At 40.3% G+C, this 27,738-nt stretch overlaps 1 pseudogene; it reads left to right on the top strand.

Annotated features, from left to right (window-relative positions):
- Positions 1-12,611: 12,611 nt before the first annotated feature.
- LOC122676292 lies at positions 12,612-12,710 on the top strand (annotated as a pseudogene).
- The last annotated feature ends 15,028 nt before the right edge of the window (positions 12,711-27,738 follow it).

A 27,738-nucleotide genomic window follows, 5' to 3' on the forward strand; every position in this document is an offset into this window, starting at 1 on the left:
GTGAGATGCCAGATACATATATCTAAAAATCTCCCCTGGATATCTAGTAGACATCTCAGATTTAACAGAAACAAACAGAAATCTGAATTTTCCATTCCTCAAATTTGCTTTTGACTGTAACTCTTCTCATTTAAGTAAAATACCTCAGACTCATGAATCATCCTTTATTCCTCTCACATATCCTGCATTCAAAATATCAACTTTACCTCCAAAATTTCTCCTAATTGAATCACATTATGGCCTCTCAATTTCTAAATCTCTGCTCCAACACACAGCAATCTCTCTCCAAGACCATGGCAATGGTCTCTTGATTGATCCCTGGCCTTAGAACTTATAAGTTTGATCATGATACTTCCTTCCCCCTCCCATTCCCATGATACCTCTGGCCTTTCTGATTATATTTGGTGAGAAAATTCAGCTCTGGACTATGATCCCATAAGATCCTGCCTGCCTGTGGTGGTCAGAGTGTGCTAACTGCTGAAACAGATTTACCCCAGTTCTCAACAATGGCTCAAACTGAAACAGGGCAGGATCCTATGGTCCTTGTTCCACATGTCCTCTGCTTGTTTTTTGTCTGTGGAAAAACTTTACCCAAAGAATAAGTTTAATGAAAGAAGTGAAAACGTGCAGAAACAAAACAGTCAAAGGAGACCAAATAGCAGTTAAACATAGTCAAGGACCTTTTAGTTCCTTCTCAAGAGCTATAGGCAATATTCTGAGCTATGGGTAGTATCCTGTGAGCTCTATCATAGATACTGAAAACTCTACCAGGTTTAAGAAGTTAATTACATCATGATCAGACTGTAGCCATGACATAAGCTGCTACAATTCCAAGAATTGACCTCAAGGAAATGGTAACAAACTGACCCTGGAACTGAAGACTAACTGTACTTATAACAATCAAGATGACACTGGTCAGGAGCTTCCCTGGTGGTCTAGTGGATAAGGACCCACCTTCCAAGGCAGGGGACATGGGTTCTATCCCTAGTCTGGTAAGATTCCACATGTCTCAGAGAAACTAAGCCCATGTGCTACAACTACTGAAGTCCAAGCACCTAGAGCCTGTTCTCTGCAATAAGAGAAGCCACCGAAGTGAGAACCCCCTGTACCACAACTAGAGAGCAGTCCCCAGCTCACTGCAACTAGAGAACGCCAATGTTCAGCAATGAAAACACAGTGCCGCCAAAAAAAAAAAAAAAAAAATGATGACACTGGTCACACCACCAATGACCAGTTTCAAGATGACTTGGTACTATTTCTGCTTATAACCCCCTTTCTCAGCCTGTAAAAGCTCTTGCCCATTGATTGTCAGTGGGAGGTGTCAGCCTTTGAACAGGCGTCTGCCCTCCCCACTGGTTGCCAGCATTCAAAATAAAGCAAACTTTCCTTTCCACCAGCCTTACCTTTTTATTGGCTTTTGAGTGGCGAGCAGCCAGACCCCACTTTCAGTTACAAAACTGTGGAGATGTTTGTTTCTTGCTCCTATACCAGCACTGATTGGTAAACTTCAGAGATACAGACTGCCATCATCTTCAACTTGTGTGTCTCTTTGAAAGTCAGCCTGGGGGTCATTTTCATTCTAACTAGCTGGAAGAGGGGGAAAAAGCAGGGAGGAGTGCATATGGGTGGCATTTATGGGGCAGAATTGAGTGTCACTTCTGTTCACATTGCACTTGCTGGAACTCTCATTATCACACACACTTTCCCAGAAGGCTGGAAGACTGATCTAATGTGTCCTGGAATAAGAACAAACTAGATTTCAGTGAGTTGGTGATGGTCTCTGCTCCACTGTCTCCCTGACTTTCTCTTCCTCCATTCCTGCCCATGTTCCCCATGCCCAGTCACCCATTCTGTCTGAATGAGCAGAACATACCATGATTATTTTCATCACAAAGACTGTTTTTTTTTTTTTTTTTTTTGCTCAGAATGTTCTTCTGCTATAAGTTTGCAAGGTTGTCTCCTCCTTAGAAGGGGTTTCCCTGGTAGCTCAGCTGATAAAGAATCCGCCTGCCATGCAGGATTCTATTCCTGGGTTGGTAAGATCCGCTGGAGAAGGGATAGGCTACCCACTCCAATATTCTTGGGCTTCCCTGGTGGCTCAGCTGGTAAAGAATCTGTTTGCAATGTGGGAGACCTGGGTTCAGTTAACCCAAATGCCATACCCAATTCTGCCAAAGCAGTGCTGGCATATCAGTTCCTTCTCCCCCAGACCACCCCCATCAAATCTTCACAACACTGAGCATCTGATTAGCAGCTTCTGGAGGACAGGGCCCTGTCTTGCTTGCCACTTTATGCTGGAACAAAATGAAGGCTCAACTTTTTTTTTTTTACTAACTCCTACTCTGAATACTTCATTCTGAGAGTTTTTTGTTCTAATTAAAAAAAAATTAGAACACTCCCTCAAGTAATTTACTTAGAAATATACTTGGATGGCATCCATTATGAGTCTTCTTAAGCTGAAAAAATTCTTTCTCTTCCCACATGAATGTATCTGTGCTTAGTCGCTCAGTCATGTCTGACTCTGCACCCCAATGTGCTGTAGCCTTCCAGGTTCCTCTGTCCATAGGATTCTCTAGGCAAGAATACTGGAGTGGGTAGCCATACCTTTCTCCAGAGGATCTTCCTGACCCAGGGATCAAACCCAGGTCTTCCACGTTGCAGGTGGATTCCTTACCATCTGAGCCACTAGGGGATACTTTAGTAAGTATCTTACCTGAACAGTGTAAGATTCTTGAATCACAATGCTGTCCTTGAAAAACTAAACAAACATTTTAGCATTGTCTTCTAGTGTCTAAAGTTGCAGATGAGAAATCTGTTGTGCTCTGATTCTCTTGCCTTTGAAATGAAACTTCTTGCCATGTTTGGAAGCCTGTAAGCCAATCTCTTTATTTTCAAAGTTCGGAAATTTTTTCAAGTGTATCTTTAAAAATTTGTATCATTTTCAACTCGGAGTTTTTCCTTTTTTTAACCTTTTTGCTTCTCTTAGGTCTGTTCATTTATCTCTTTCTGAAACTATGCATTTTGCATCTTGAGTTTCCTGGATCTATGCTTCACATCTCTTATTCTTTTCACTCTTTTTTCCTTTGTATTTTCTGCTTTTGTGTAGTGAGATCATTCTTCTACTTGATGTTTTGGATTACTAATTTAGTTTTCAGTTGAATCAGTTCTACTTTTTAGTTCTTTTTTAAAATTTGATATCTTTACTATAAATATATAGAAATACAACACAAAAATTAAAATGTTGCTGGCATCATATGACTGTGACCTTGTGAGTTCTCTTAATTTTTCTTCAGCTTATTTTTTTAGAATTTTCTACACTTTATAAAATTGATTTTTATTGGCATATACTTGTTTACAATATTTTTTAGTTCTGCAACTGTACTTTTCAATTCAGATGTTTTAAAAAACATACCCAAATTCCTTTTTGGTTTTCTGGTTGTATAGCTTTCTGCAGTTTCTATGAACTTCTCTTTAATTTTTCTTGTTTCTTTTACTAAAGCCCATCCTTGCGAAGAAGTCTGGCTCTTTGCTTGGCCCCTCTTCTTGCTTTTCACTTGGACTCATTCATTCCGTATCCTTGTCTGTGGGCGTGGCTCCCTCCAGGACAGGAGCAGGTCAGGCTGATAGTCTTGCATCAGTGGAGGATGGAAGAGCAAGGCAGAGAACATGAAGGATTGGTTTTCTCTCAGTGCTGAAGGCAGTGGCCTTTCTCTCTGTGCCTTTGGTGGCTCACGGTTGGTGTCTTGGGCTAGCGCATCCTGCTGGGTGGTCAGATGTCTTCACCCAGATTTGGCCAGAAAGGGCTCCACTTCCCTTGTCACTGGATCCTACCTCTTCCAGGTGACTGAAGCAGGTCCCACAGAGCAGAAGTTGACCACCATCCAGTCCCTGGGAACCTGAAAACTTAGGCATGTGTTGGCTCCTCTTTAGGAGTTGGCATCGAGACCACTCCCACCTATGTATCATTTTTGCTTCCTTGTTGAGTTCCTGCAGGGAATGTGGTGAGAGAGGACATCAGAAATCAGGACTCAAGCTGCCATTCCTCACATCTCCTCCGTCACCCTGCTTTATGTGTAACTGTGATCACCCTCCCTCTGTTGGCCTCATCCCTGCCCCCAGCTTCATTCCTGGGGCCGATGAGCTCAGGTCTGAGCAAAACCCAATGAGAACAAGGGCCCTCAGGGACCATCACCTTCTCACATGGGAAGTGGGATGGGATAAAGGGATTAGGGCAAGAAATGAAAGGGAGGAAAGATGGACACCATGCATTATCTACCTCTTAGGAGCACTGCAGTCTGACAAGTCTGAAAATGCCTCCTGCTCAGTGGACAGTGTCCAAACAGGAACTGGAGAGAATTAGGTTAGGACTAGGACACTTGGTTGGGCTTCTGCAGAGACCTCAAACCAGAGAGGAAGGAGGGATCCCACATGATTCTCACTCTTTAGCCTACTCCCCAGGCAGGAAAGTAGATGGGGAACAGCATTTTTCAGAAGCAAACTTTCCTGGAGTGATCATTCTGCTATTCTGCATGGAGACCTATCACGTACCGTGTGGGTAGAAGATTGGCCAGGGACTCGGGATGTGAATCTCAGCCATCTCTCTTTTCAAGGAATGTAACGAACACAGCTTTCTGGTTGCTGGGTAGGAAATGTAATATATTTGGAAAACAGGTTAGAGTTCATCTGGGAAGAATAAATTGATTCTTCTTTAGTGTTTATACGTCTTTAAGGCTTAGACATTCTTTAAAGTTTTTCAAAGAACAGGGTCATTGCTTCCTTTCAAACCACACTGATAAAAATCGAAAGTCAAGGAACCACATTTGTAATGCAAGCTGAAACAAACAGATGGTCTCCAGGACCTATCAGCTTAGGCCTTGCTGGTATTACTGCTCTAAGCTAAATTAGCTGTTTAGCTGTTTGTCTTCTATGTGCCTGGATCTACATTGTGTACTGAGAATACAGAGATGTTTAAGAGACGAATTCCTTTTCTCCAGAGACTGTCATATTGGAAAAGGGATGTGAATTGGGGAAAGGCAAGAAAATAAAAAGAAAAGCAAGTAAATGAAATGATAATGGGAAACATGAGATCTTTGAGGAGAAAAGGGTACCCCAAACCAGCCTGGGGTGGGGGTCAGGAGTGTTTCCACGGAGATGCTCTGAGCCACTTGTGTAAACTTAGCTGAAGGAACCTGTGATACTATCTGCAGGTCAGAGGACAATCCAGCCAAAGAGAATCTGAAAAACCTCCCCATAGTTCTGCCCTTGACCCCTCCACAGAGGCACCAGATGTGTCTGGCCAGTGTTTGAATTTTGTATAACCACAACTAGGGCCAAGGATCTGTATGGGCAACCAGGATGAGTGTGCCAGAGGACAGAGGATAGAGTAGAGATGAAAAGCCAAGTGCTTAGAAGGCAGGAGTAGGTCAAGAATGACAGGCAGAGACAAGATCTCGGGGTTAGGAACTTGAAGGGATCAGGCTGGAGTAGGAGCAGGTGTGTCTGCAATGCCAACCACCAGGAAGCTGAGACCCCACACTTTCTATACAAGTAGCAAGGTGGCTAGGAAACTGACTGGAACCTGGAAAAAATGGAGGGGGGGCCTTGAATGATAGTTCCACCAAAAACTCCAAAACCTGGGATAACAGCTTCCCAGTATTAAAAAAAAAAACACCTTTAAGCATTAAGTTTCAAAAATTCTTTAAACTTGTAAAGACCCTGAAAGACCTTATATGATCTTGAGTTTCCAGTACAAATTTCCAAATTTGAAAGATATTCCCATATTTTGGAACTTTTGCTAGTGTCTTGGGGGGACCTGTCAACAGCTAAGAATCACAGAACTCAGGGCTCCTTCTCCTTTTCCCTTCTCTTAATGGCTTTATGGAGATGTAGATTGAGATGTAGTTGATGTACAATAGTCTGCATATGTCTAAAGTGTAAACTTTGGTAAGCCTTGCCATATGCACACACCCAAGAAAGCATCACCGCAATAAACCACAAAAGCTTTATTCTTCATCCTCCTGCCCGCCAGCTCCAGGCAACCACTAGTCTACATTCTGTTATTACATGTTCATTTACTAGAATTTTATATAAATAGAGTCATACAATACATACTCTTTTTATCTGCGTGGCTTCTTTCGCTGAGCAAAACTATTCTGAGAGTCTTCCACATTGTATGTATCAAAAGTTCATTCTGTTTTATTGCTAAGTAGGATTCCACTGTATGGATATACCACAGTTTGTTATCTGTTCACCTGATAACAGGAGCATCTGTTAAAGGGCATTTAGGTCACTTCCACTTTGAGACTACTACAAATCAAGTTACTATGAAGCACATAGTAGGTTTACTTGTAAAGCTAGGAGCACATGTAAGAGCACATACTTTCTTCTCTTTTGGATAAATCCTTAAGAGTCCAATGACTGGATTACATGGTAAGTTAAGTTTTACTTCTTGCCAAAGTGCCTTCCAAAATGATTCTTCTATTAACATTCCCATCAGCAGTGTATGAAACTTTTAGTTCCTTACCAATGCTTGCCATAGTGTATATATTTCATTTTAGTCATTTTAACAGCACTGTGGTAGTATTTGTGTGTTTGATATGCATTTCCTCAGTGACAAATGCTGTTGAGTTCCTTTTCATGTGCTTCTTAGCCATCCATATACCTTTTATGGTGAAGTGCCTGTTAAAACTTTTGTCCCTTTAAAACATTGTATTGTTTATTTTCTTATTTTATATATTGTAGATACATGTCCTTTATCAGACATATGATTTGCATCTTTTCATTTTGTTAACAAAGTCTTTGACTGTCTGGATCACAATAAACTGTGGAAAATTCTGAAAGAGATGGGAATACCAGACCACCTGACCTGCCTCTTGAGAAATCTGTATGCAGGTCAAGAAGCAACAGTTAGAACTGGACATGGAACAACAAACTGGTTCCAATAGGAAAAGGAGTACATCAAGGCTGTATATTGTCACTCTACTTATTTAACTTTTATGCAGAGTACATCATGAGAAACGCTGGGCTGGAGGAAGCACAAGCTGAAATCAAGATTGCTGGATGAAATATCAATAACCTTAGACATGCAGATGACACCACGCTTATGGCAGAAAGTGATGAAAAACTAAAGAGCCTCTTGATGAAAGTGAAAGAGGAGAGTGAAAAAGTTGGCTTAAAGCTCAACATTCAGAAAACTAAGATCTTGGCATCTGGTCCCATCACTTCATGGCAAATAGATGGGGAAACAGTGGAAACAGTGGCTGACTTTATTTTTCTGGGCTCCAAAATCACTGTGGATAATGATTGCAGCCATGAAATTAAAAGACGCTTACTCCTTGGAAGGAAAGTTATGATCAACCTAGACAGCATATTAAAAAGTAGAGACATTACTTTGCCAACAAAGGTCCATCTAGTCAAGGCTGTGGTTTTTCCAGTGGTCATGTATGGATGTGAGAGTTGGACTATGAAGAAAGCTGAGTGCAGAAGAATTGATGCTTTTGAACTGTGGTGTTGGAGAAGACTCTTGAGAGTCCCCTGGACTGCAAGGAGATCCAACCAGTCCATCCTAAAGGAGATCAGTCCTGGGTGTTCATTGGAAGGACTGATGTTGAAGCTGAAACTCCAGTACTTTGGCTACCTCATGTGAAGAGCTGCCTCATTGGAAAAGACCCTGATGCTGGGAAAGATTGAGGGCAGGAGGAGAAGGGGACGACAGAGGATGAGATGGTTGGATGGCATCACCAGCTCAATGGACATGGGTTTGGGTGGACTCCAGGAGTTGATGATGGACAGGGAGGCCTGGCATGCTGTGGGTTCATGGGGTCACAAAGAGTCAGACACGACTGAGCGACTGAACTGAACTGAACTGAACAATGTCAGCAGAAGTTTTTATCTTGATGAAGTTCAATTTATTAATTTTTTCTCTTATAGACAGTGCTTTTGGTGTCATATATAAGAAATATTTGTCTCACCCAAGGCATAAGTCTTATTTTAATAAGGTAATGGTGTTCAAGCCTGCTCAAAATTGAAGCTCAGATGCATTATTCAGGGAAAATCCCAAGTCTCTGATTTACTCCTATTTTCTTTGAAACAAAGCATCCTCTGGAGACTTGTTTCATAGTCTGTATCAGCCTATGGAGTTGTCACCCAGAATTATTACCTCCCAGAGGCTCTATTCTATTCCAGGTTATCAAGGGAAAGTGTTCTCTCTTGAGAACTAGAATGGGGGCCTTTATGGGTCTTGCCTTCCTATGCTACAGAGGCCAAAAACTCAGCCTCTGTGCACCACTGCTGAATAAAATCTGAGAGAGAGAGTTTTGGGTGAAGTAGAAAAGAGCTTTATTGCTTTACCAGGCAAAAGGGGAACACAGAGGACTCCTGCCTCAAATACTGTGTGTCCCAACCTGGAAAGATTTGGTGAGGAGTTTTATAGAAATGGTTGAAGGGTGGGATTGCTGATAAGATTAACATGTCTTTCTAGTTTTGGGGTAGTCTCTTGATGAGTTTCTCTGGTTTCCTTAATCTGGTCTCAGATGGTCTTCTCTGGAAGGAAAAATGCAAACATCTTCCATTTGTTTGGGGATTTTAATTCTATAAAGAGCTTAAAGATATTGTGTGTATCCCTTTAGGTGAACCATGACCCTACCTCAAGGCTGCACTAGTTTTTCTTGGCTGCTCCTCCAACTGTCTCTTTATCCTCTCCCTTCCCTGACTGGCAGCTGTTCCAAGCATCTGCCCTTTGGAACTCAGGAAGGGTCATGGGGGCTGAAACGTTTTTCCTACTAACAAGAAATGGGAGACATATTTCGATGCTGTTCTCTCAGATCACCCCACCCTCGCCTTCTCCCATAGAGTACAAAAGTCTGTTCTGTTCATCTGTGACTCTTTTTCTGTCTTGGGTTATCATTACCATCTTTCTAAATTCCATATATATGCGTTGGTATACTGTGTTGGTGTTTATCTTTCTGGCTTACTTCACTCTGTATAATGGGCTCCACAGTGCTTGGGGCTGGTGCACTGGGATGACCCAGAGGGATAGGATGGGGAGGGAGGTGGGAGGGGGGTTCAGGATGGGGAACACATGTAAATCCATGGCTGATTCATGTCAATGTATGGCAAAAACCACTACAATATTGTAAAGTAATTAGCCTCCAACTAATAAAAATAAATGGAAAAAAAAAAAAAAAAGAAATGGGAGACATAGGCTCCCATGCCCAGGAGTCCTACAGGATCCTGTTTGGTTTCACTGCCCCCTCCTACCCATCTCATGTTCTTGATCAGTAGGGAAACGTATCTCATAGCAGGGAGTGTGTTATAGTCTACTGTACTGTGCCTTAGATTTTCCTAGTATGTGGGTTTTTTTCCCCAGATTCTAGACATAGGAGGAGAAGAAGCATGCTCCCAGCAATACTCAGGCCACTATGTGAAACTGACTATGTCCATAGAAAGGGAAAGGTGAACCACTATGATAGTACTGTTTTGTGAGTCTGCTTACAGAATCCTTCTTATGACCTATGAAGATAAGTGTTACTGTCCCCACTTTATAACCTAGGGCATAGAGTCACAGATGTAACATAATCTAAGTTACCCTAAAAGTAAGTGGCAGAGTTGGGACTGGAACTTGTGTTGAAACAGAAGGGAAGGGAGCAGAGTACAACATTTAAAAGAATGACATAGCCCTAGGACATGACATAAACTGATTAGAACCAAATAGATCCAAGATGAACTTCCAGTAGACCTTGAGCCTCAGTAAAAGTGTTAGTGAAAGTGTTAGTTGCTCAGTCATGTCTGACTCTTAGCAACACTAGGAACTATAGCCTGCCAAGCTAGCTCCTCTGTCCACGGAATTCTCCAGGCAAGAATACTGGAGTAGATTGCCATTCCCTTCTCCAGGGGATCTTCCCAACCCAGGGATCTAACCCAGGGCTCCTGCATTGCTCAGTGCAGCACATCAGCAAGCTAAATGATACACCCACAGATGCCATGACAGTTCCAAGTCCACAAAGGTTAGAAAGTGGGCAGTGGCCCAGTTCCTGGAAATCTCCACCCCTTTCCCCAAAACCCTTTTTTGGATCATCAAAAAAGCAAAAGAGTTCCAGAAAAACATCTACTTCTGCTTTATGGATTGTGCCAAAGCCTTTAACTATGTGGATCACAACAAACTGTGGAAAATTCTTAAAGAGATGGGAATACCAAACCACCTTACCTGCCTCCTGAGAAATCTGTATGCAGGTCAAGAAGCAACAGTTAGAACCAGACATGGAACAACAGACTGGTTCAAATCAGGAAAGGAGTACGTCGAAGGCTGTATATTGTCACCCTGCTTCTTTAAGTTATATGCAGAGTAGATCATGGGAAATGCTGGACTGGATGAAGCACAAGCTGGGATCAAGATTCCTGGGTGAAATATCAATACCCTCAGATATACAGATGACATCACACTTAGGGCAGAAAGTGAAGAACTAAAGAGCCTCTTGATGAAAGTGAAAGAGGAGAGAGGAAAAGTTGGCTTAAAACTCAACATTCAGAAAACTAAGATCATGGCATCTGGTCCTATCACTTCATGGCCAATAGATGGGGAAACAATGGAAACAGTGACAGACTATTTTCTTGGACTCCAAAATCACTGCAGATGTCAACTACAGCCATGAAATTAAAAGACGCTTGCTCCTTGGAAGAAAAGCTATGGCCAACCTAGACAGCATATTAAAAAAAAGAGACATTACTTTGCCAACAAAGGTCCATCTAGTCAAGGCTGTGGTTTTTCCAGTGGTCATGTATGGATGTGAGAGTTGGACTATAAAGAAAACTGACCGCTGAAGAACTGATTCTTTTGAACTGTGGTGTTGGAGAAGACTCTTGAGAGTCCCTTGGACTGCAAGGAGATTCAACTAGTCAATCCTAAAGGAGACCAGTCCTGAATATCATTGGAAGGGCTGATGCTGAAGCTGAAGCTCCAATACTTTGGCCATCTGATGTGAAGGACTGACTCACTGGAAAAGACCCTCATGCTGGGAAAGATTGAAGGCAGGAGGAGAGGGGGGACAACAGAGGATGAGACAGATGGTTGGATGGCATCGCCAACTCAATGGACATGAATTTGAGCAAGCTCTGGGAGTTGGTGATGGACAAGGAAACCTGGAGTGCTGCAGACCGTGGGGTTGCAAAGAGTCGGGCATGACTGAGTGACTGAACTGAATTTCCCCAAGTGGCTGGAATACTCCTCCCACTCATTAGCATATGAAAAATTACCCACCCCTATAAAAACTGACAACCCCATATCCTGGGACCGCTCTCTCCTACTGAGATGGTCCACACTCTGTGGAGTGTGTTTCTAAGTAAATTCACTTTTTACCTATCACTTTATCTCTCACTGAATTGTTTCTATGATGAGACATTCAGAATCGGGGCTTCATTAAGTCCTGAAATGAGGTGTGTGATCTCAATTGAAAGACCATGGGTTCAACTCTCAATTTGAGTTTCAGTTTCACAGTCATTCACCCACTCACTCTAGTCTCCTTCTGGGCATGGTTTACCTGCTCAAGGAAGGGAACCAATTTGCAGGCAATTCATTCAAAGGAAGGAATATTTATGTGAAACAGCTTCAGGGGCAGGCCTCTGTTCCCTCAGTCCATGAGTGTTTCTCCAATTGGGACCCTCGGGGCTGTGTGAAGATGACTTGCTGCCACCCGCCTTCAGAGTCAACAAAGCATACTGGGCTTTGGAGTCAGAGAACTAGGTTTAAATCCCAGTATCATAATTTCTTAGCTGAGTTAGCTTCACAATGTCTCTGATTGTTCACAGATAACAAATATTGTGAGGATATCTCTGAGACTGGGTTTTCTAGTCATTTAGAAAGAAATTTGATATATAAAGTCCTGCTGCTTGGAGTAATGACTGATGAAAAGCTGTCTTGTGCTGCCAATGAGGCCCAGGGATGCAGGCCCAGGTTGGTCACGGCCATGCTGACATTTGCTGCCTGACTGGAAATATCCAAAATATCACCACTGGAGAGGGACTGTGAACAATTATTATGAGTTTTGAGTTCAGAGACAGAGGTTGAGAAAAATAAACCTTCTCACTCAAGGTGAGATTGTAAATGAAAATTCCTAAACCTAAGAGAAAATAAGAGAAAGGTGGACAATTGTGAGCTGAATTTACTCCAGGTGAAATAAATTTGACCATGGGAAAATTAATTTTAAAAAGGCATATTTAGGATCCTCAAAGAGATAAAGAAATGACCTCCATGAATTAAAAGATATTTGTGGAATTAAATAGGCAAAATGAAACAGGACCAGTGGATATGGAAAAAAAAAAAAAACACCCTATTTGAAACCCTGGAAAAATAAACAAATGGAATATTAAAATATTGATGGACTCAACTTTAGATTGGAAAAAATTAGAAGAGAGTAGACAAATTAATTTAGAATATGGCATAAGAAGATTAAAATAAAAAATCAGTTAGGAGACATGGAGAAACTGTAAAGTGAGTTAAATATTCAGAAAAAAGAATAAAGGAATTGGTGGCATAATGAAGTATGCATCTTAAAAATTAAAAGAGTAAAACATAGGTATAAATCTTTATGACCTTGGATTAGGAAATATTTACGACAATCGCTTCTCGGCCTTTTGGCTAAGATCAAGTGTAGTATCTTTTATGACAACAAAAGCTTAAGCAACAAAACTAAAACATTGATAAACTGGAAATCAATAAACTTAAAATTCTTCGTACTGCAAAGGACACTATTAAGAGAATGAAAAGATGATATTTTTTCCAATTATGTATCTGATAAGGTACTTGTATCTTGAGTTTATAAAGAACTCCTACAGCTCAATGATATAAGGACAAATTGCCATTGTTGTGCAATTGTGTTCAACTCTTTTGTGACCCCGTGGAGTGTAGTCCACCAGGCGCTTCTACCTACGGGATTTCCCCGGCAAGAATACTGGAGGAGTTGCCATTTCCTTCTCCAGGGGATCTTCCTTTAACCCCTGACCTTAATGCAGGGATTAAACCCACATCTCCTGCATTTCCAGGATTCTTTACACTGAGCCACCAGGGAAACCCCATAAGGACAAATAACCCAATTTAAAATGTGCAAAGGATCTAAACAGACATTTGTCCAAAGAAGATATACAAACGAGCAAAAGCACTTAAAAAGATGCTTACCATCCTTAGCCATTAGGGAAATGGAACTCAAAACCACAACGAGATACCACTTCACATCCACGAGCATGGCTAGGATTAAAAAATCAGACGACAAATACTGTGAGAATGTGAAGAAATTGGAGCCTTCATACACTGCTAGTGGGAGTGCAAAATACCACTTTGGGAAATAGCCCAAAGTTCTTCAACAGGGTAAATATAGAATTACCACATGATCTAGAAATTCCTCTCCTAGAAATACCCTAGTAATAAAAGCATTTGTCCATCTAATAACTTATACCTGTTTATAGTAGCATTACTCATAATGACGCCAAAATGGAAACAACTCAAAAGTACATCATTGATCAAATAATAAATAAAATGTGGCATGTATATACAATGAAATATTACCTGGCACTAAAAAGAGATGAAGTGTTAACATGCTATAGCATCAGTGAACTACGAAAACATTACACTAAGTAAAAGAAGCCAGTCACAAAAGACCACATATTGTATGATTCCATTTATAAGAAATGTCCAGGACAGGCAAATCCATAGAGACAGAAAATAGATTGGGGTGGCTTGGGGCTGGGAGGGAGGGTTCTGGGGAAAATGGAGAGTGGCTTCTAATGGATATGAGCTTTCTTTGTAGGGTGATGAAATATTCTAAAGCATATTGAGATATTAAGGTGATGGTTGGACAACTCCATGGATACGTTATAAGCCATTGAATTGTACATTTTGAATGGGTGAATTATATATGAATTGTATCTCAATAATTTTTTATTAAAAATTAAAAGTAAAAACAAATAGAATTTTAAAAGTCTATAGTATGTAAACCAGTTAAGAGGAGAAAGGAAAAAATAAAGAAAAATGTATTAATTTAATAGATAGCAAGAAAGTGAAGAAAGGAAAATTACCTGGTAATAACTAAATCTAAATAAATTAGATCTATTCATTCTAAATCTCATCATTCATAAGTTTTGCCTATCAAAAGAAAAAACAATGGATTGATTACAAATAATAATAATCAAACTATTTGTTTTTCATTAAAGCATCCCAAATATAAAATCACAGTGAATATCTACAAATAAAAAGGGCAAGCTATACCTAAAAATGCAAATAGAAAGAAAGCAAGCTATTTGGTATTTCCAATATAAGAGAAAATCTAATTTAATGGAAACAGTGTTATTAGAAATAAAAAGAAAACCCCCATATAGGTCAAATATTCTAGCAAGAAAGTATAACAATCATGAACACGTATGCCATGGAATAGTCATACAATGCAATATATCACAGAAATGAAAATGAATGAGCTAGATCTTAAATGTATCAACATTAATTAATTTAAAAATGCATTGAGTGAAAAAGCAAGGTATATCCCAGAACATGGAGAATGACACTTTTATGTAAGTTCTAGAACATAAAACAATATAATATTGCAGATGAATAAATACACGGCCTATGATTTCATAAGTTAATGACCTATTTGAATGAATGCTTCAATTCAACCACTGCTGCTTTAATACAGGAATTGCAGGGGTCGAAGGAAGTGGTCCCCACCCCCACAGAATCTGAATTTGTACAACATTTACTAATGACTTAATCAAACTGACAATTGGATTCAAATTTCAAAAGACGCACAGGATGCCTCCAACATGCTGGGCTGCTGCTCTGTGCTGGGAGTAGAAAGATGAATGAGCCCTAGCTCTTGTCATGAGGGACCTCTCAGCTCTCAGGGCTGAAGGAAAGGTCAGCAAATGATGGAACAGATAGAAGGTTGGAAAACTGAGAAAGCACACTTCCCTCTGTGAGCTCAGGGAAGACTTTCTGGAGAAAATGCCTTTTGCACAGTCTTAAAGGATGAGTGTAGCTGTTTAGGTGAAGGTGGTGGGTGATACTGACAGGAACAAAAACATGCAACCAGAGCAGCAGGGGGTACAATGAACCCTCCACCAAGCATGCCATACCAAAGTTTGGTATTTCTGGTTTGGGCAGGAAGTACAAGGTGCAGATAGCAACGGAGGAGGGGACATCTGTTCAGAGGAATGGATAGAGCAGATCACCAAGCACCATATGCACATGCCAAAGAACTAGAACCTCAACCTAGAAGGCAAAGCGACTACTGCAGGTTTTTCCAGCAAGGTGTGGTTAGATTTGCCTTTTGGGATACCTCACTCAGGCAGCCAGATGGGGGCTCAGACTGGGACACAGGAGGTGACTTCAGAAGATGGGGGAAATCTGAGGGAGAACCTGGTATTGGAGAAGTATACATAAACTTTTTAGGATTTGGTGAGATTGGCATGAGGCAAAGAAGAATCTGGAAAAATGGCCACTTGGGTGACAGCTAGAGGGTCATTAACAGCATCAAGGGATGGGTGACAGGGCGAAGACCATCACAAGTTCATTCTGTGATGTTTCACAGTCTCGAAGGCCACGAGGAGATCCATCAACTCCTCTCATTCTCCTGACTACTAACTGTGCAATTTATGGAGGTCAGTGACAAGAAGCAGGGGTGTGTGTGTTGGCGGGGGGTGGGGGTGGGGGTGGGGTGGAAGAAGTGATTTGTTAATGATTTCAGCTTGTGGCTTTTTGATATTTCCTTGTAGTAATTATCCTGATTTCACATAATCTATGACAAGAAACACTGACACAAGAATTGCAGTGGGAAGTTAGGCGTCACTGAATTGTATTGAAATAAGAGAATTGCTAACATGTGGCCCTGACATTTTAGCAGTATCAAATCTGATTTTGTCACATTTACAAGGCACCGTGAGCTGGGATCCAGAGGCGGTGTGTTATCATCGCCTCACATAGTGTTCCTTAATTATCAGCACTCTCACACTTCCTGCACAGCAGATTGGAATCGCTAGAAATAGCACAAACTCGAAAATTAGCGTTTTTCTCTTAAATAATCAGGATGCTATATTTATAATTTTCATGGGATTGGAGTCTTAACAAAGGTAAACTAATTTCACACTCTAAGGTGAGATAGTGTTGTTGTTGTTGTTGTTTTTCCCTCTCTCTCTTCTTATTGTGTGATTTCCCCCACCCCTTTTCAGGGTCTATTTTTTCAGTTTTTCAAAATTTCCATAGCAAGAATAATCCTATCCATTTCCCCCTCCCCCAAAAGGTGTTTCTGCACTTGGCTTGCCCTTGTGATAATTCACTGTGATGGCAAGGAACCCACAATGGAATGGAAGATTTGGCTTTTCTTTATAGTTACTCACCAGCCTGTGACATTAGCAACCAGTGATCACAGGGACTGCATAATTTTTAAACATCAACAAAAGTCAAAATGCTCTGTCTAGACCGCTGAGCTCTAAATCACATATAAACTACTGCCCACCAACTGGCAATTGAGTGGGAAAAGAACAGAAAGGAGGAAGAAAATTAAACAAGGGATAATAGATGGATGGGATTCTGAGTGGTCCTTGGCACAGAAGTGAAGTATATAGAATCAACACTTGGAGGTTCCCTCCTTCTATGGGTCCTCTTTCTTCCTCTGTACCTACCTTATCCTGCATCACAGGCACACGATACCCTTGGGCAGCCCCATGCAAGCCCACCTCCCCAGAATGTATCCTTGCTCCAGAATCCTTCCCCCACCACATCAAAACTGCCATCTTTATTTAAAGTGATGCTTTCTGTCTAAATCTACGGCTGATTCATGTCAATGTATGGCAAAAACCACTAAAAAAAAAAACAAAGAAAAAACAATGTCCTACATCTATACAAGAAAACATTCAACAATGAATAAAGCAAAATCTTAACATGTTATAACACACACAAAAAAAAAAAAAAGAAAGAAAGAAAAAGAAAAAAAGTGATACTTTGTGTCTTAAGAAGCAACCTACCTTTTGGAATGAATTTGTCTTTCATTACAAATGCCTGGTGTCCAGCATCCTAGTTATTCTTGAGTTACTGGCATTTTTCAAAAGTGTAAAGAAATAAAGTGTGTTATTTCAAGTCCTGGGAAGATGAAGGTATCCTGGAGCTTAGATGCCTTCTTGTAGTTACGGAAGGTTTCTGGTAATCTGTCTGTGTGCAAGGCCAGCTTTGGAAGAATGCAAAGATTGCCCTGTCAGCATCCTTCATGTCACACTTACATGTTATACTTTTGGGTTAAGCTTCACCACAAAGGACAGGTTCTCTCTGGCAAAGACATTGTAAACTTGAGGCAAAGGATTGTAAATAACACATCTTTGTTTTTACACCATTGTTGCTGTGCACACTGCCTGACTGTTGTGAGTGTTCAATAAATAGACGTTGATAATGAAAGAGAGAGAGTGAGAAAGACAGCAGCAGAGAATGCCAGACAAAAGCCAGAGTTTTTAGGATGGGAGGTACGGGATGTTTAAACAGAACATTGTTGAAAAGAAGGCACAAGAAGCTAAGAGGAAATTTGAGAAAAAATACAATGCAAAACAAAAGAGGAATTTAGAACTGTAGGTTCTTAGGTTTAGGGCAGGAGGAGCCCTTAGAGGGCACTGAAATCTGCTCACATTCTAAACCAGAATGCTGTGCCTGAACTGTGCAAGGCTCTGTCTATCTTGGGGGCTTTCCTGCTGGCTCAGATGGTAAAGAATCTGCCTGCAATGCAGGTGATTGGGGATTGATCCCTGGGTTGGGAAGATCCCATGGAGAAGGGAATGGCTACCCACTTCAGTATTCTTGCCTAGAGAATTCCATGGACAGAGGAGCCTAGCAGGCTTACAGTCCATGGGGTTGCAAAGTTGGACATGACTGAATGACTAACACACACACACACACACACACACACACACACATCTGAATGTCTGGATCATTTAGAACTCAGCAAGGTGAATGGTCAAGGAGGGTCTCTATGAGGCTGGTAGACATTGTAGGTGTTGGTCCTTGGCCTATGATGTAAGAGCTTCACCCTGGGGAATCACAACTCTGAAGAGAGCCTATAGGAAAAATTACCCCAACTCACTTCTGGATGATCTATCTTTTCCACTCTCACGCTAGGTGCTGTGGGAATTCATTCCCTCCCAGATTCTGGGAGTGAGTGGGGTGCTCAAGTGTGACCAATCACAGCACTACATTTCCCTGGCCATTGTGAGTGGTCCAGGGATGGGTGCAGGGCCCAATCCCAGTTCCAGAAAATAGAACACAGTCTTGGCACTTTCTGGGGCTGTTGAGGAAGGAACCCAACTCCAAATCATGATATACATAACAAGGGTTGCCTAGCAACTTTCAGCATAGAGTGAAAAGATTGGTGAATCCTCTCAAAACACAACTACAATATGTGGCCCAAATGATCATTTGAGACTTATTAAAATTGACCAGAGATAAAGAGCATATTGAGAAGTGTTTATTCATGCAAAACCAACTGACCTTCAGGTATGAAGGCATCTTGTCTGGGACTGTTCTTATTCCTCATTATTTCCTTCTGTCTTAATTTGGTTACCTAGGTGGTTCTACCAGGATGAGATGGGGTGCCAACACCAACAGCTTAATCACAGCTGGGAGAAATATTTGTAAATCATATATATGTAAATAATTTATGTTAAAATATATAAAGACGTCTTATAACTCAATAATGAGAAGATAAGCAAGCCAACTTAGAAACAGGTAAAAAGGTTTTAAGTATACATTTTACCAAAAGAAATATACAAATGGCTAATGAGCACAGGAAAATGTACTTAACATCATTAATCATTAGTGAAGCAGAATTTAAAATCACAGTGGGACCTGATTAAACTTAAAAGCTTTTGCACAGCAAAGGAAACTATAAGCAAGGTGAAAAGACAACTCTCAGAATAGGAGAAAATAATAGCAAACAACCGACAAAGGATTAATTTCCAGGGTACACAGCAGCTCATACAACTCAATGCCAGAAAAACAAACAGCCCAATCAAAAAGTGGGAAAAAGACCTAAACAGACATTTCTCCAAAGAAGACATACAGATAGCTAACAAACACATGAAAAGATGCTCAACATTGCTCATTATTAGAGAAATGCAAATCAAAACTACAATGAGATATCACCTCACACTGGTCCGAAAGGCCATCATCAAAAAGTCTACAAACAATAAATGCTGGAGAGGGTGTGGAGAAAAGGGAATGCTCTTGCACTGTTGGTGGGAATGTAAATTGATAGAGCCACTATGAAAGATGGTATGGAGATACCTCAAAAAATTAGGAATAAAACCACCATATGACCCAGCAATCCCACTCCTAGGCATATACCTGGAGGAAACCAAAATTGAAAAAGACACGTGCATCCCATTGCTCACTGCAGGACTATTTACAATAGCTAGAACATGGAAGCAACTTAGATGTCCATCAACAGATGAATGGATAAAGAAGCTGTGGTACATATACAGAATGGAATGTTACTCAGTCATAAAAAGGAACACATTTGAGTCAGTTCTGATGAGGTGGATGAACCTAGAATCTATTGTACAGGGTGAAGTAAGTCAGAAAGAGAAAGAAATATTGTATTCTAATGCATATATATGGAATCTAGAAAAATGGTACTGAGGAATTTATTTACAAGGGCAGCAATGGAGAAACAGACATACAGAATAGATTTATGGACATGGGGAGAGGAGAGAGGGTGAGATGTATGGAAAGAGTAACATGGAAACTTACATTACTATACGTAAAATAGATAGCTAATGGGAATTTGCTGTATGGCTCGAGAGACTCAAACAGGGGCTCTGTATCAACCTAGAGGCGTGGGATGGGGAGGGAGATGGGAGGGAGGTTCAAAAGGGAGGGGATATATGTATATCTATGGAGGATTCATGTTGATGTTTGACAGAAGAAGACAAAATTCTGTAAAGCAATTATCCTTCAATTTAAAAAAATGGGGAAAAAAAACCCACAATGGGATATTATTGCCTATCCACCAGAATATCTCTAATCAAAAGTTGTGGAGAGAAAGCGCCTCATACATCTCTGGAGGAAGAATGAATGTGTATAGCCATTTTTGGAAAAGTTTGGCACTTTTAAAAAAGTTAAACATAAATTTATCATATCTGCAGTTCCACTAAGATATCTGACCAAGAGAAACACAAATGTATATTCACACAAAGACTTGTACCCAGGGTTTCATACCAGCATTATTTACAATGGGGCTTTTCCAGGAGGTTCAGTGGTAAAGAATCTGCCTGCCAATGCAGGAGCTGCAGGAAACTCAGGTTCAGCGCCTGGGTTGGGAAGGTCCCCTGAAGGGGGAAATGGCAAACCACTCCAGTATTCTTGCCAGGATAATTCCATGGACAGAGGAGCCTGGTGGGCTATAGTCCATAGGGTCGCAAAGGGTCTGACATGACAGAGCCATTGAACATGTACATTGGTTGCACAACTCTACAAATTTACTAAAAATCATTCAATTGTACAATTGTAATAGGTGAATCTTATGGCATGCTATCTGAAAGTGAAAGTCACTCAGTTGCATCTGACTCTTTGTGACAGTCCATGGCATTCTACAGGCCAGAATACTGGAGTGGGTAGCCTTTTCCTTCTCCCAGGGATCTTCCCAATCCAGGGATCGAACCCAGCATTGCAGGTGGATTCTTTACCAGCTGAACCACCAGGGAAGCCCAAGAATACTGGGGTGGGTAGCCTATCCCTTTTCCAGTGGATCTTCCTGACCCAGGAATCAAATGGAGGGATCTCCTGCATTGCAGGCAGATTCTTTACCAACTGAACTACCAGGGAAGCCCGATATGTTATCTACACCTTAATAAATCTGTTTAAAAAAAAGAAAAAAGAAAAATGCCTAGCTTCAAGAGGGTTCAGCGACATACAAATTAAGGGACCTAACAAATAACCTTTGTGATCTATCATATGGCAAAATACTAAAGAGTTAGATAACATACCCCTGGTAAAGACTTAAGAAGAAAGTTGGAATCATTATTTCAGCTTTTTTATAAAGAAATGTGAAAAACTATTATAATTAAAATGATCTATAGTTTCTGGCTCTGTAATTCCACACCTAAAAAGATATCCCATAGGAATAAAGATACAGCATTCAAGTATATATTTTAAAGGATTTTGTGACAGCTTTATATTTAGTAGCAAATTCTTTTTATAAAAAACCTGGAAACAAAATGATTAATTATCAATGTGGAATGAATAAGTTGTGATGCATCCATACTGTGTCTGTAGAGTTCAATTACAGCTAATTTGAAGATACAGTGGGCTGATGTGGGGGATGAGGTAGGCACACAATGCTTGGGAGCCTGGAGGAGTGGGTCTACCCTGAGTTTTCAGGGACGACTTGCAGGACACCAACGGAGAGCTGACCCACCAAGGTTGCTGCTCTCTTTGTCACATCAGACAGTGACAGTGACTGACTGTATTATTCTCCATTATTTGCTCCCCTTCCTACTAAGAGCATTATACAGCTCCACTCCATTAACATAAATCTTGGTCACCTGACTTGCTTTAACCAATGAAATGTCAGTTGGAGTGATGCATGTCGGTTCTTTACTCAAAAACTAGCCCTTTAAAAGGGAAGAAGGGGAAACTGTTATGAATTAAAAGTGACTTGAGAGAAATATCAGTGAAATGTAATTCAAGGACCTTCTTTAGAACCTGATTAAACAAACAAAGTGTAAAAAATCCTTTTTTAAAAATCAAAAAGGAAAATCTGAATACAAATTGGATGATATTCAACAAATGTTTATTTTGTAAGATGAATTAAGTATTATGATTATTTTTTAAAATCCTCATCTGCTAAAAATGTACGGTAAAGTATTTGTAGGCATAATGTGATGATATTTGGAATTTACTAAAAAGAAAAAATATTGCAGCCCTCACTAAAAAGAAAGGAAGAATGGAAGGAAAGAGGGAAGGAGGGAGAGAGGAAGGAGGTAGAGGTGTATGTATCAGGTTTTTGTTGTTGCCGTACAAATTAACACAAAGTCTTTACTGAATTTGTTACAATATTGCTTGTTTTATGTTTTGGTTTTTTTGGCCTGAGGCATAAGATCCCCAAGGGATCTTGTCTCCCCAACCAGGGATCAAACCCACTCCCCCTGCGTTGGAAGGGGAATTCTTAACCATTGGACTACCAGTGAATCCCTCTGCCTCTATATTAAAGCCAGCAAAGTTGCGTTTCTCTGGTCATTCTTTCCTAGTTACATCTCTTTTTAACTTCAGTCAAGTAAGCTTCTCTGATTTTAAGGATTCACATGATTAGGTTTGGCACATCTATATTATTCAGGAAAATCTCCTCATTTCAGTGTACTTAACTTAGTCACACCCTCAAAATCCCTTTTGCCTTGGAAGGTAACATAGTCCTAAAGGATAGAATGTGCACATCTTTGGGGGCATCTTTCTACCTACAGCAGAAAGGATTAATGAGAGAAGATTGGTGAAATGTAAATATTGATAATTGTTGAAGCTGGGTGATGGAAATATGAGAGTTCATTATATTTTTCTCACGTCTTTTGTGTATGTATGAAAATTTCCATAATAAAAGCCTACAAAGAATGAGTTAAGTCTATTGGGGCTGACTGCAGAGGATTTACATGATGAATTATAAGGTGGGAGAAGCAAACTTCAGAGAAGTGTAAGTAATATAATCCTAGTTTTGTAAAATACACAGTGACTGAAATTTTATGTATTTGTCTGCTTGCCCATCTTCTCTTTCTCCCTCTCTTCTTCCCTCCCTCCCTTTCTTCCCTTCATCTTATTAATCTCTAATTAAATGAACCTGGAAAAAGCTCAGATAGGATATTTAGGTAAGCTGTTAATATATTGGTTATTTAAGTTGCATGTATTAGGTTAAGAGAGAGGCAAGCAAAACTCAAAGAATTCAATGAAACTAGTCATTTGATTTTAAATGTGAATATATAAATCCATTTATGAAAATGTGCATATGTATATAAAGATATATGAGTGGTTGGTTATCAAAATCTAGTCATTACATGGTAGAGGGATTTTGGGTAACTTTTATTTTGCCCTTATACTTTTCTGTACAGTTTTGAAAATATTTCACAATAAACATATATTCTAAAAAATCAAAAGATACAGCAATTTTAATTGTGTTAAATAAAGAAATGTGAATGAGCATTATTAATATTCCTAGTGTAAGGGGCTTACCCTCTACCTCCTACCTGTTCTTCTCTCCTACTTTCTCAACAGAGGTAGAGCTGAAATTCTAAACAGCATCACCAATGAAGATGTTTTCACATGGTTTAGAGGAAGGAGTAGGGTATAATATCCCCAAACTTTAGACTGTGTTGTTGGTGTTGGTGGTTTAGTCACTAAGTCGTGTCCAACTCTTGCGATCCCAAGGACTGTAGCCTGCCAGCCTCCTCAGTCCATGGGATTCTCCAGGCAAAAATACTGGAGTGGGTTGCCATTTCCTTCTGCAGGGGATCTTCCTGACCCAGGATCAAACCCAGGTCTCCTGTATTGCAGGCAGATTCTTTACCAACTGAATTACGAGGGAAGCCCTTAGACAGTGTTAGAAATATATAAAATTCAGGTCAGTTCAGTTGCTCAATCATGTCTGACTCTTTGTGACCCCATGAACCACAGCATACCAGGCCTCGCTGTCCATCACCAACTCCCGGAGTCCACTCAAACCCATGTCCATTGAGTTGGTGATGCCATCCAACCATCTCATCCTCTGTCGTCCCCTTCTCCTCCTGCCCTCAATCTTTCCCAGCCTCAGGGTCTTTTCAAATGAGTCGGCTCTTCACATGAGGTGACCAAATATTGGAGTTTCAGCTTCAACATCAGTCTTTCCAATGAACACCCAGGACTGATCTCCTTTAGGATGGACTGGTTGGATTAAAGATCCATATTAAATTTTTTGAGCAACCGTTAAAATAATAAAAACATATATTGTAACCATTAAGGGATAAAAGGGGGGATTAAGAGAAGTAAAACATAATCAAATCAATGGGAAAAGAGAAGTTTGGAAAGAGAAAAAATTGACCAAAAAACCATGGAAAACAATTAAAAAATTGGAAATCCAGATATAAACTTATTCAGCTAACCTATTAAAATGCAAGGACTATCTACTATCATGTTGACTAAAAATCAAAGCCATGTTTTAAAATCCATTTATCTGCTGCTTCTAAGAGTCATAAATAAAATGAATATAGAAAGTTTAAAAATAAAGGATGGAAATAGCACATCATGCAAATGCTAGCGCCAAAAAAAGATGTTCTATCAGACAAAATAGATTTTAAGGTGAAAGCATTAAGATGCTGCATGACAAATGGTGTAATTCATCAAGATATAATAATTATGACCTCACGCTTCTAATAACAAGGCCTAAAAATAGGCAGGATTACAAGGAGAAATGGATGGTCCCAAGTCCTAGTGGGAAGTATTAATACAGAGCTGTCACAGACTGATGGATCAAGAAAACAAAACTTAGAGGCTTTAGGGCCCTTGTACCCCATGCACAGAGGTGCAATGCTTTAGACTAAATGTTTGTGTCCCTCCAAATTTGTATACTGAAACCTAATTCCCAATATAATCATATACAGATGTGGGGTTTTTGGGAGGTGATTAAGTCATGAGGAGAGAGCCTTCATGAAAGTAATTAATGCCCTTATAATGTAGACCCAGAGATTCCTCTCTCCTTCCTTGCCTTGATTTTAGATATTGGACTTTGGACTTTCCAGCCTGGAGAACAAATGAGAAATAAATCTGCATTTATTTCTATGGTTTGTGTCTATGGTATTTTCCTAACAGTAGATCAATGGATTAAATCACATAGAAATAGAAGGGGAGGGAGGAAAGAGGTCCTATCACTTTCAGGGACATCTCAGTGACGATTATATAAGCCTTAAATTTGATCTTTGCTCTCAGCTCATCCTAGTTGTGTTTCTGAAAAAATCTGTTACTCCACTGTCTTGGAAGGTCAGCCAAGTCTTTAAGGCCAAATCAAAGCCAATACAGACATTGGAATACAAATTGGGAAACATTATTTGCTAACCAGGTACATTTTCTCCAATATATATAAGCTTTGGATCTGGGACAGATGAAAGAAATGTTTCATCTGAAAATGAAGGCTTGAAAAAAATAACATTAACATGAATAATGTTTACAATGTGCTGTTAACATTCCTTGTGAGTGAATCTCAAATGTTAGAGTGATTATTCACTCTACAAACAGCTTGCTTGCTTTGCAAATGGTTTGCCACCAGGCATATTTGAGTAATGAGCTCCTCAGTGCATTCTGCACAGGGCTATTGTTCCCAGGAGTATTCAGTGGCAACTCTGGGGCTTGAAAGGCACTCCACACCTGGGGTACTCTGCTTCCTGCAGAAAGGAGCAGGCTAGTTTCCTGCAGCTGGGAATGGAACCATAGCCTGGGGTGAGCCTTGCCACCAGGCTGCCCACTCCACGTGGTGCTAGGGAGCCAGGAGCCACTGGCCTTGCAGTTTCTTCTCCTGAATTAGATGGTTTTTATTGTTTAGTCGCTAAGTTGTGCCTGACTCTTTGTGACCCCATGGAATGTAGCCTACCAGGCTCCTCTGTCCATGGGCTTTCCCAGCCAGGAATAGTGGAGCAGGTTACCATTTCTTTTTCCAAGGGATCTTCCTGACCCACGGATTGAACCCAAGTCTCCTGCATTGACAGGTAGGATTCTTTACCACTGAGCTACCTGCGAAGCCCTAATTAGACAGTTACAGGGCTATAAACCCACTGCAGTAAAGAAACTGAAGAGGGTTATAGTTATGATGCCAGCCTTGATGAGCAGGGCCAGGTCAAGGGGACAGGGGAATTTGGAGTCTACTTTGGGCAAAACTCCCCTGAAAAAGTTGCAAGCTAGAGAGATTTTCAATAAAATGGACAACCCTACACATTTTGTTACTGATTCAAGCTCACTCTGCTAGTCACATGACAGGTCAATTAACTGAGAGGCAAGATGTTGAGGCAAGGAATATGACTTTACATAAAGCCCACTGATGAAGAAGATGGCAGACTAATGTCTCAAAATAACCATCTTACTGGGGTCTGGATACCAGGTTCCTTCATAGAACAGAGAGGAAGACCTGTGAGGAGGTAAAGTACAAAGGCCATTAATCTTACAAATATCTCCTGGAATAGCAAGCCTTGGGGAGGGGATGTGTTAATTTCTTCCTTTCTGTAGTCATCCACAGGCAGACAGGGTCCTGAACAAAGGCATTTTGGTTTACCATGCAGGCAGAGGAATGGGGGTTTCCTGAGGCAGGCCATTATGTATGGACAGTATGCTTTTAGAGGACAAAAGCAATGGGAAGCAAAAGTTAAAGTAAAATAAACAGACCCAGCATGGAGTCAGTTCTTCCCTGTAACAATTTTAAAGATTTAAATTAAATGCCTAATACAGGCCTACTGTGGAAAAATGAGATAACACAGACAAGCAAAAAGAAATAAAATATCTTATAATTCTCTACCCAGAGATAGATATATGCAATAAATGTTTTGGATTCAAGCAAAAAGAAATAAAATATCTTATAATTCTCTACCCAGAGATAGATATATGCAATAAATGTTTTGGATTCTTTAAACATTTTTTTCAATGACTATATATCTACATATGTGTGTGGTTTCTTAACAAAAGTAGGAGCAGTCAACATTTGATACTTATCCTATATAATGCCATATATAATATATGATACTTCATTTCATGTAAGTACTATATTTCATTCATCTCCTAATGTTAGACATTTAATTTGTCCCAATTCTTACCTATTGTACTAAATGCACTTGTACACCCATCTTGGTACATTTCTCTGTTTGCTTAGAATAAACCCTGAGAAGTGTTGTGTCTATATCAAAGGGACAAGTCACCATAGAGGAGATTTACCAACTGATTCTTTCTCTACCAAGAATGGGACGATTCAGTTCCATTTCACTAATCCTATGCCTCAACATTTTTTCATCTTTCCAGTTTGATAAGTGCAAAAGGTACCTTGTCTTTGTTTAAGTTTGCATTTATTCAATAGCTAGTAAGATTGTACCATTTCTGAGCCAAGGCTTCAGGAGACCTTGAATGTTTAGCATGCTCTCTTGTACCTGTCATCAACAGAAGGCTATATCCAGGCATATGAGAGACACATGGAACAGAGTCAAATCACTCCAATTGCCCTGGAATAGCAAACAGCTAGGTGGTCCCCAGAAGTGTGAGCAAGCCCATGCAAGATAAAATTACAATTATTGCAGACATATGAGCAATGGATGCTTATTTCTGTGAACACTAGGTTTGTGATTATTTGTTATGCAGCATTATTACAGCAAACAATAACAGATACAACTGGTGATGGTTGCTGCAAGAAAATTGAGATGGGTATATGAGATGGGTGCAGCTATGAAAAGAAGGATGGCTGAAGGATGCAGCAGAAGCAACACATGCACATTACACTGAAACATTAAGTACTTGTCTCTCTCATTTTCAGTTGTTGAGATTTTAGATGCAGAACCTGAAGGGGGCAATGCTTCATTCAAAAGGAATGAATCCATAGGATGGCATTTCAAGTGATGGTGGAGGGAGACTAGTCTGGTCTTCTTTTGCAGACCAGACGGATTTTGTAGCCAGACTAGAGTTCTTTCAGGGCTCCTAAGAACATCATTGTGTGTGGGTAAAAATGAATAGTGAATGTG

Source organism: Cervus elaphus, chromosome 19 (assembly GCF_910594005.1).
Source record: "Cervus elaphus chromosome 19, mCerEla1.1, whole genome shotgun sequence".
NCBI classification, from domain to species: domain Eukaryota; kingdom Metazoa; phylum Chordata; class Mammalia; order Artiodactyla; family Cervidae; genus Cervus; species Cervus elaphus.